Genomic DNA, 11,693 nt, shown 5'->3' on the forward strand with positions numbered 1-11,693 from the left:
GGCCTACACATGTATAGTACACTGCTGACGTCAACTTACTTCAGCAGCCGCATGGCATTAGTATTGCACTGCATCAGAAAATGATGCAATCAACTGTGGATGATGTGAGCATGATGGTATTATGCAATGTTACATCATTATTCCGGATGTTGCTGCAGTCCTACTGGAGAAATTTACACAGTGAAACATAGAAAATAAGGTATATGAATATCTTCAAAACGAGAGCCAATACAAATTTTTCACGGTTATATTCGTGTTCGGCACACCAAAATACTACAGATTAGGGCCTTTTCAAGTCAGTAATGATTTCACTGTTGACCAGTGTAATTAAATTGTTTGTTAAATTTTACAAAACTTGTGGATTTGCTTCTTTTCTGCTACGTTTCTGACCATTGATTCGTAACAAAAATCAAACAATGAAAGTAAATACCCATGCAAAAACAAAATTTATTGGCATCTACTGTTATACAAAATCAACCAAGGAAAGTAAATAGCCATGCAAACTAAATATGTATTGGCATCAACTGTTATACAAAATCAACCAAGAAAAGTAAATAGCCATGCTAAATAAATATTTTTTGGCATCTGCTGTTATACAAAATCAACCAAGGAAAGTAAATAGCCATACTAAATAAATATTTATTGGCATCTACTGTTATACAAAGTCAAAAAAAGGAAGTAAATACAGATGCAAAATATAAGCACAAATTAGTCATCAGTATTCAAAAAACAACAATTAGCCGTCTGTTCAGTATGCAAGAGACACAAATTAGACGTTTATTCAGAATGCAATAGACACAAATTAGCCGTTTTTTCAGTATTCAAGAGAGAGAAGGTGAGATTATGACTGATCAGTGCTATGGAAAAATTAAAAGCAGTAATCTTCTACCTACCTTGAAATGACTACTGAATGAAAAGCCTAGTGAATGCACATGAGGAAAGAGAGTTAACCGTTATTTAAAAGCTGTATAAATTATCATTTCCAAAATATAATATTTAAGATCTGAGATTGAAATGTATGAAAAGAAGGGTGAAGAAATGAGAATAACAGAAGAAAAGTAGGTAATGACTTCAGTCCAACAGTAACTGAAATTGCTCCGAGTAAAATGGCGAAAATAGTTGGACATTTCATACAGCTGGGAGAATTTTGAGAAGTAATACTAATCCAAAAAGCTTTGCAGCCAATGGGCCTTTATGTGTACAAGCCTTGCAGCCAATGGGTCTTTATGTGTACAAGCCTTGCAGCCAATGGACCTTTATGTATACAAGCCTTGCAGCCAATGGGCCTTTATGTGTGCAAGCCTTGCAGCCAATGGGCCTTTATGTGTACAAGCCTTGCAGCCAATGGGCCTTTATGTGTACATCTGCTAAGATTGATTTATAAAAGATTTCTGACAATTGCTTCTAAATGCACTGCAATACGTATGAAAAATATTAACTCTTCTTCTGTCTACAGTACAAGATACTCTGTTACATTACATAATGCTCTATCTACAGTACAACATGCTCTGTTACATTACATAATGCTCTATCTACAGTACAACATGCTCTGTTACATTACATAATGCTCTATCTACAGTACAACATGCTCTGTTACATTACATAATGCTGTATCTACAGTACAACATGCTCTGTTACATTACATAATGCTCTATCTACAGTACAACATGCTCTGTTACATTACATAATGCTGTATCTACAGTACAACATGCTCTGTTACATTACATAATGCTGTATCTACAGTACAACATGCTCTGTTACATTACATAATGCTGTATCTACAGTACAACATGCTCTGTTACATTACATAATGCTCTATCTACAGTACAACATGCTCTGTTACATTACAGAATGCTCTATCTACAGTACAACATGCTCTATCTACAGTACAACATGCTCTGTTACATTACATAATGCTCTGTCTACAGTACAACATGCTCTGTTACATTACATAATGCTCTATCTACAGTACAACATGCTCTGTTACATTACATAATGCTCTATCTACAGTACAACATGCTCTGTTACATTACATAATGCTCTATCTACAGTACAAGATGCTCTGTTACATTACATAATGCTGTATCTACAGTACAACATGCTCTGTTACATTACATAATGCTCTATCTACAGTACAACATGCTCTGTTACATTACATAATGCTGTATCTACAGTACAACATGCTCTATTACATTACATAATGCTGTATCTACAGTACAACATGCTCTGTTACATTACATAATGCTCTATCTACAGTACAACATGCTCTGTTACATTACATAATGCTCTATCTACAGTACAACATGCTCTATCTACAGTACAACATGCTCTGTTACATTACATAATGCTTTATCTACAGTACAACATGCTCTGTTACATTACATAATGCTCTATCTACAGTACAACATGCTCTGTTGCATTACATAATGCTCTATCTACAGTACAACATGCTCTGTTACATTACATAATGCTCTATCTACAGTACAACATGCTCTATCTACAGCACAACATGCTCTGTTACATTACATAATGCTCTATCTACAGTACAACATGCTCTGTTACATTACATAATGCTCTATCTACAGTACAACATGCTCTGTTACATTACATAATGCTCTATCTACAGTACAACATGCTCTGTTACATTACGTAATGCTCTATCTACAGTACAACATGCTCTGTTACATTACATAATGCTCTATCTACAGTACAACATGCTCTGTTACATTACATAATGCTGTATCTACAGTACAACATGCTCTGTTACATTACATAATGCTGTATCTACAGTACAACATGCTCTGTTACATTACATAATGCTGTATCTACAGTACAACATGCTCTGTTACATTACATAATGCTGTATCTACAGTACAACATGCTCTGTTACATTACATAATGCTGTATCTACAGTACAACATGCTCTGTTACATTACATAATGCTCTATCTACAGTACAACATGCTCTATCTACAGTACAACATGCTCTATCTACAGTACAACATGCTCTGTTACATTACATAATGCTCTATCTACAGTACAACATGCTCTGTTACATTACATAATGCTCTATCTACAGTACAACATGCTCTATCTACAGTACAACATGCTCTGTTACATTACATAATGCTCTATCTATAGTACAACATGCTCTATCTACAGTACAACATGCTCTGTTACATTACATAATGCTCTATCTACAGTACAACATGCTCTATCTACAGTACAACATGCTCTGTTACATTACATAATGCTCTATCTACAGTACAACATGCTCTGTTACATTACATAATGCTCTATCTACAGTACAACATGCTCTGTCTACACTATAGCAACCACACAGTCTGCCGATATTCAAGCTACTACGTCCATAGTAGAACATGCTCTATCTACAGTACAACATGCTCTGTTACATTACATAATGCTCTATCTACAGTACAACATGCTCTGTTACATTACATAATGCTCTATCTACAGTACAACATGCTCTGTCTACAATATAGCAACCACACAGTCTGCCGATATTCAAGCTACTACGTCCACAGTAGAACATGCTCTGTCTACAATACAACATGTTCTGTTTACAGTTTAACATACTCTATTTACCGTACACCATACTTTGTCTATAGTGCAAAATGCTCTGTCTACAGTAAAACATTCTCTGTCTACAGTACAACATGATTCATCTACCGTACACCATACTCTGTCTACAGTCCAACATGATTTGTTGACAGTACAACATACTCTGTCTACAATACAACATGTTGTGTACACTACACCATACTCTGTATACAATACAACATGATATGCCTACGGTACAACATACTCTGTCTGCAGTACAACATTCTCTGTCTACCATACACCTTATTGTGTCTACAGTGCAACATGCTCTGTTGACAGTACAACATTCTGTGTATACAGTACAACATACTCTGTCTACAGTCCAACATGATTTGTTGACAGTACAACATACTCTGTCTACAATACAACATGTTGTGTACACTACAACATGATTTGCCTATGGTACAACATACTCTGTCTGCTGTACAACATACTCTGTCTACCGTACACTGTATTGTGTCTACAGTGCAACATGCTCTGTTAACAGTACAACATTCTGTGTCTACAGTACTAGAGCTCTGCCTACATCATAACATACTCTTTTTACAGTACAACATACTCTTTCTACAGAACGACATACTCTGTATACAGGACAATATGCTCTGTATATTGTACAACATACTCTGTGTACAGTAAAACATGCTCCGTCAACAATACAAAACGCTTTGTACAGTACAACATACTCTGTCTACAATACAACATACTCTGCCTACAGTACAGCATACTCTGTCTACAGTCAACATAATCTGTCTACAACATAATATACCTACATTACAACATGCTCTGTTTACATTACAACATATCATGCCTACAACACAAGATGCTCTGTCTATACTACAACATACTGTCTATCGTACAACATAATCTGTGTAAAGAACAACATGCTCTGTCAACAATACAAAATGATCTGTAAACGGTACAACATACTCTGTCTACAATACAACATACCCTGCCTACGGTACAACATACTCTGTCTACAGTCAACATAATCTGTCTACAACATAATATACCTACATTACAACATGTTCTGTTTACATTACAACATATCATGCCTACAACACAAGATGCTCTGTCTATACTACAACATACTGTCTATCGTACAACATAATCTGTGTAAAGAACAACATGCTCTGTCAACAATACAAAATGATCTGTAAACGGTACAACATACTCTGTCTACAATACAACATACTCTGCCTACAGTACAACAAACCCTGCCTACAATAAAACATGCTCTGCCTACAGTACAACATACACTGTCTACAATGCAACATGATCTGTATGTAGTACAACATGCTCTATTTACAGTACAATATATTCCGCCTACAGTACAACATACTCTGTCTACAGTACAACATTCTCTATCTACAATACAACATGCACTGTCTACATTACAACATACTCTGTGTACAGCACGACATACTCTGTATACAGTACAACATGCTCTGTCTATCGTACAACATACTCTGTGTACAGTCCAACGTGCTCTATCAACAATACAAAATGCTCTGTGAATAGTACAGCATACTCTGTCTACAATACAACATACTCTGCCTAAAGTACAACAAACCCTGCCTACAATGCAACATGCTCTGTTTACAGTAGAACATACGCTGTCTACAATACAACATGCTCTGTATGCAGTACAACATGCTTTATTTACAGTACAACATACTCTGTCTACAGTATTACATGCTCTGTCTACAATGCAACATACTAGTTCACAGTACCACATGCTGCGACTACATTACAACATGCTCTATCTACAGTACACAGTGTTCTTTCTACAGAACAACTTACTCTGTTTACAGTGCAACATGTTTTTTCTACAATACAACATACACTGTCTACATTACAACATAGTCTGTTTACAGTACAACATATTATGTGTACAGTACAACATGCTCTGTCAGTTGTACAACATAATCTGTGTAAAGTACAACATGCTCTGTCAACAATACAAAATGATCTGTGAACAGTACAACATACTCTGTCTACAATACAACATATTCTGCCTACAGTACATCATTCGCTGTCTACAGTACAACGTTATCTACAATACAACATGCACTGTCTACATTACAACGTTATCTACAATACAACATGCACTGTCTACATTACAACATACTGTGTTTACAATACAACATATTCTGTCTACAGCACAACGTGCTCTGTCTATCGTCCAATATACTCTGTGTACAGTTCAACATGCTCTGTAAACAATACAAAATGCTCCGTGAATAGTACAACATACTCTGTCTACAAAACAACATACTCTGCCTAAAGTACAACAAACCCTGCCTACATTACAAAATGCTATGTTTACAGTACAACATACACTGTCTACAGTATAACATGCTCTGTCTACAGTACATAGTGTTCATTCTACAGTACAACTTACTCTGTTTACAGTACACCACACTCTTTCTACAGTACACCACACTCTTTCTACAGTACAACATGCTCTGTTTACAATACAACATAATATGTCTACAGTACAACATGTTCTGTCTACAGTACACTATACTCTGTCTGCAGTACAACATATTTTGTTTACAGTACAATCTATTATGTCTACAGTACAACATGCTCTGTCAACAGTGCAACATACTGGTTCTACAGAACAACATGTTTTGTCTACAGTTCAACATGTTCTGTGTACAGTACAGCATTCTCTTTCTGCAGTACAACATATTCTGTCTACAGTGCAGCATACTCCGTCTGCAGTACAACATGCCCTGTCTACTGTACACATACTCCCTCCAGAGTACATGATCTGTTTACAGTACATGATCTGTCTACAGTACAAAATACTGTCTACTGATCTATTTCGAGTACAACATACTGTCTACAGTACAATATACCCTGTCTACAGTACAACATGCCCTGTTTACTGTACAACATACTCTGTCTACTGTACAACATACTCTGTATACAGTACAACATGCTGGTACAATCATGAATCACATGATGTGGATTAGTCTTTATTGAGATACCTGCATCCATCATGGCTGATTGTGCCTTTTATTATCATAAGTATCTGTAACACAAATCGTGAAACAATTGACTAGTTAATGTCGAGGCGTATGTCTAAGCAAATACATTTAGAATGTAAGCGATATCAAACACACGTTATCATTTTGAAGGGGTATATTTTTATTAACATGAATCAACATTTGATAAATAAATCTAAGCAATAGATGTAACAGATAGATCTGGCATCGAAAAAGACCACAGTAGACATCGATGATTTGATTTTATGAACCCAAATTCTTGACGAAATAACTGTTCTACGTCTTCATACTGATTAGTCAATACATTTGGCCTTATTTCAACCAGCTCAGCTGTGAATGTGCAGAAAAGTTTACTTTACCTACGTCACCTGCAGAAAGGTTTACCTTTTTACGTCACCTTGCCAAAATCATTTAGTTGTTCATCATCAGAATCAGCATAATGTTGTAAACCTAACTGTAAGAGTTATTTATTACATACGCTTTGTCCATAAAATAGAAAATCGGCCTAGAAACCTAACTCTTAGTTACACTTTTGTGGCGTCTGTCAAATTATTTCTACATAAACGTATCTTTATTTTCAACGTATGTTGTAGCAGTTACAGGCTTCAAAAATGAATTCCATTCAATTCAACCCAAGTTTTGCTCTAAATCGTTGCTTTTTCATTTTCAACTGGACATTTTCAGGCAATGAAAGTTTAAATTTCAGCTTTCAGTCTTCTTTATGTGATATAAAACTGACAATGTTGGGAAATTAGCGAGATTGTGATCATATGTATGCATGCATGCATGTATGTGTTTATGTATGTATGTATGTATGTATATATGTATGTATATATGTTAATCGAGAAAGCAATATATTTACTGTTGCATAATTTCTACCTATCTATAACAATCAAACTCTTGCAAAATCACATAATAGTAGAGAGAGAGAGAGAGAGAGAGAGAGAAGAAACAAACATGACAAAGTGCGGTGCAACAAAACCGACAGTGACATGATACAGCCATGATGTTGATCTTTAAGCACACACATTTTTGTCAGGGAAAACTTTTATTGTACATTTGTGTTAATGTCAAATCAAACTGAAATTGAAAGATTGCATTTCGCATTAGAGATGAAGGAAAACAGTGACATTCGAATAAAGTTTAATTGACTTTTGTGACACATCTATCACTCTGTCAAAGAAATATGTTTTTTTTTAAATAATGCGAGGTGTATTTTTTAAACTTCCATTTGGTGATTGCATGCAAGCGAATATAGAATATTTTCGTGAATTGATCCTAAAATGTCAAAGAATTATCTTCCACAGGATGCAATGATTATCCATGTGTTCATTTACCTAGTCACTCAATAAGTAAATACAATCCGACTAAATATTCCTGTTTAATGAGCATTACGCCAAATAATGGCTGAATGATTAAAGTGTGTGTGATGATGTAAAATGTGGATATTGGTTTGGTTTATATCTAAGAGTAAATTATTATGAACGCTGATACAGTAAGTAAAGTTTGAATGACTGTACGATAACCTTTTGAGTGGTTATTAGAGCTGGGTAACACAAAGCATTTTGTACCGCGGTATGTAACGGTATTTCTAAACATATCGCAATACGTACCGCGGTATACTGTGGTATTTCTGATCATACCGCGATAAGTATTACGGTATACCATAATTAATAGTTGGGACAAAAACTTCAACTTTCTGCGACATATGCATGGGACTTTTAAAAATGTCCAGCTGCATAGGTGAAAAATATCTTACTCAGATTTATAGCAAAATAATACGATGCTGTGTTTATTGCTGTTACTACTATATGGTCTCAAAATAAGAAATAGAAAAGAGTGAGAACCAACAAGCTTTGTACAATTCAACAAATAATTTACTTCCCTAATAAAGTGAAAAGTGAAATATAAATAGAAAGGAAGGTATGGTATTGCGAATGAAATCTCAAATAACCCAAAAATTACAGACACAAGTCATAATACTTAAAGTTGAAAGTGTTGATGTGCCTGTGATGGCTCATAAAGTGTTGATGTGTCAACAATCTTTTGTTGGATCACAACAATATCACACAAGAATTGGATCCTTACTTGAAATGTCACTACAGATTCAAATCTATTTTTCCAAGAATATTATCAGCGCACCTTTGTAGGTCAGAAAAGAAAAAATTTAAATAATTTCAAATCAAATTAATGTACTTAACAAAGCACCAATAAATGCTATTTTTGGTAACAAGATTATATTGTCTGCTAACTGACCTCAGGTCACAATTAGCACTTCCCAGAAAAAATTACCTAAAGGAAAATAACTTTCTAGATACTTCTTAATATGTACATAAAGAATATTTTAGCTGTGTATTACTTATTTCCAGATTACAAAAATCAATAACTCAGGTTAAGAAGAAAATAAACTTGATTTTGAAAAAAGTTACGTTCAACATACAATGTTACATTACAATAGCATATAATCGAATAAAATCACGACTAAGGTCATCAATTTATATAAAGAACAGAAATGGAGACAAAACACCTCCTTGCCACACACAATTTCTCAGACGGAAAGACGTAGTTGTTATTTCACACTCTTTACACAAAATTGCTATTTTTCGTACCAATTAAAAAGCAAACAATTAACATACAATGGAACATTTCTATCAAACAGCTTTCTGAATAGGGTCAATGATTCATTTGGTTAAAATCACTCTTTCATCTAAGAAACATAGATGAACTGGACTACCGTTATAGACATAGTAATTGATTTCTTTATTTAAAGAAAATAACCCCACATCAATGTAGATATGTCGTTAAGGCTAAACTGTTGTCTTGGAGCTCTATTTCAATTTTTGAGGCAAACTTAGCTTTAAAGCTTTGGATTTGTCCTTGGCAATAGGTCGATAATTGTTTTTGTCAGAATTAACTACGGTCTTCGATTCGATTATTGGTAATAGAGTTACTCTAGTGATGTCAAAGGAATAAAGCGATACACTAGCATGTTATTGAAAGAAATGGTAATTAGCACACGCAACCGTTGACTAGCATATTTAAGAGACTCTGACCCCGGTGAACGACCATTTTTCTAACTTAGCAAAGGTGTTATTATGGTGCAGTTGTAGAAACGCAGTATCTCCATATGCAATATGCTTGACTCAAAGGCGGGGGGAGTAGCAAAAATATATAGGTCAGCTATTAAGTTTTACTGCTGTAGGCCAAAACATGTTTAGAGATGAAGTTGGGGATGGGGGCCTGGCGGCCAAAGTTTATTTAAGTCAGTCATTACACTAATTTAGTAGGATTCACCATTAACTAGATTAGGTATTTCACAGTAACAAATTTGCCACATAACAGCAATATTTTGCTGGCCTGTCGAGTAACCCACGGAATTTGCCAGAAGAAAGAGTTTATGATATTTTACTGCTGGCGACATCTTTTCAAAACGAGTTCAACCTTTATTGCTCAGCTTCTTTGCATCTAAGGCAGCCTTTTATCTAGTTTCTTATAGCTTACATAATCTTAAGGGACACCTAAACTAGGCCCTGGATATTCTCATCATATCGCAAAGAAGACCTTGTCTTGGCTTACCATTATTACGCCAAAAGATATAATAATCCCTAGCCTCCATATGCAAATTTTGTACGTAGTCATTCCATCCCGGTGCTAGGTAAGTTTTACAATTACTGAGAACAATATTATTACCGGCGTCTGCAAGGGCTGTTACTACAGTATGATAAAATGTATAATTAACCTCCTGAAGATCGGAATATCACAGCTTACTGCGCTGCATAACACAACTTAATACGGTATACGCACAAAGCAGCGTATCAGTCGTGTCCGTAAAACGCCTCTTCTCACTTTCAGTCAAGTCACACCAGTTTATATTCCAATGTTTTGTTGCTCTACCACTGTCCAAACATCGGGTTCTGTTTTTGTACGTTGGCCTTTGCTCTGATCCTGCTATTTCATGTACAATTTCATTATACTTTATACAATGATGACCAGCGCTCCTCTAAAGACAGTGATCTAACCATGATACTGTATCCTTGCTTTCACATGCATTCGATTTTGCATGACTGTGGTCTTGCTCCTTAGCAACAGTAAGGCTGCTGTCCAGTGGGACAAGAAACAACAAACAGCAGCAAAAGGAGATGTGGAGGAATGGAAGATAAGAAGATGTGGATGAATGGAGAGATCAGACAGGTGAGTTCTCAGTCTCCTACAGAATGAGAAACCTACCCTACCATAATATCGTCGTTGTTAACGTCCCAATAGTCCAGGGCGACAATCCAAATGCCCTTTACCGAGACATTCGTGTCTCATAGAAAACATAAACTAACTCGAAATATTGCCTAGTTTGTATATTTTACATTTGTGTTTGACAATGTCTTTCATAAAAACGAAAATTATCCTCTTTCTACCTCCGTGAAAAACCATATCAAGCTTCGTTCTTCCTACTTGTGATGGCAAGCATATGGGTAGAGTGTGTCCTTGTTAATCTTAAACACCTCTGCAAAAAATAAGATGGGTAGATTAATTTAGGGCCCTGCAATTTCCCTTGATTATGTATTCTGTACTATAACTAGGGACATTTTCCTTCATGTATTAATACTATTATACATATGGAGGTCTCTTTACCGAGCGAATCTAATCTGCGGGAGTTCTTCTCAAAGTCAATTTGTTTTCTTCTTTTTTCAGGGACTTTCTGCACAACAGTCATTGTCAACTGGAAGTTCTAACAAAGCGCCAGGACAATAAATAACTTTTCTTTAAACAATTATTGACCACAAAATATCCCAACTTCACATCTGTATCACAGCTGCATTGCTTCTACTGTTAAGGCTTCCGTAAAGTAGCGCTAGCATTTCACAACATGAAAATATAATACGACTCAAACACCCAATACAGAGAACTATTTTGCTACTCTATCATTGAGTCATTCGAACCACGATTTTGAATCTGACTTGAACCACGATTTTGAATCTGACTTCACGTGTACCACTACACCTTATTTACCTTCACAGCAACAATAAAAGGCTTCTCCAGATAATGGAACAACCCTTTCTCAATT

This window comes from Sinohyriopsis cumingii, chromosome 4 (genome assembly GCF_028554795.1).
Source record: "Sinohyriopsis cumingii isolate HCF-2022 chromosome 4, ASM2855479v2, whole genome shotgun sequence".
Taxonomy (NCBI): domain Eukaryota; kingdom Metazoa; phylum Mollusca; class Bivalvia; order Unionida; family Unionidae; genus Sinohyriopsis; species Sinohyriopsis cumingii.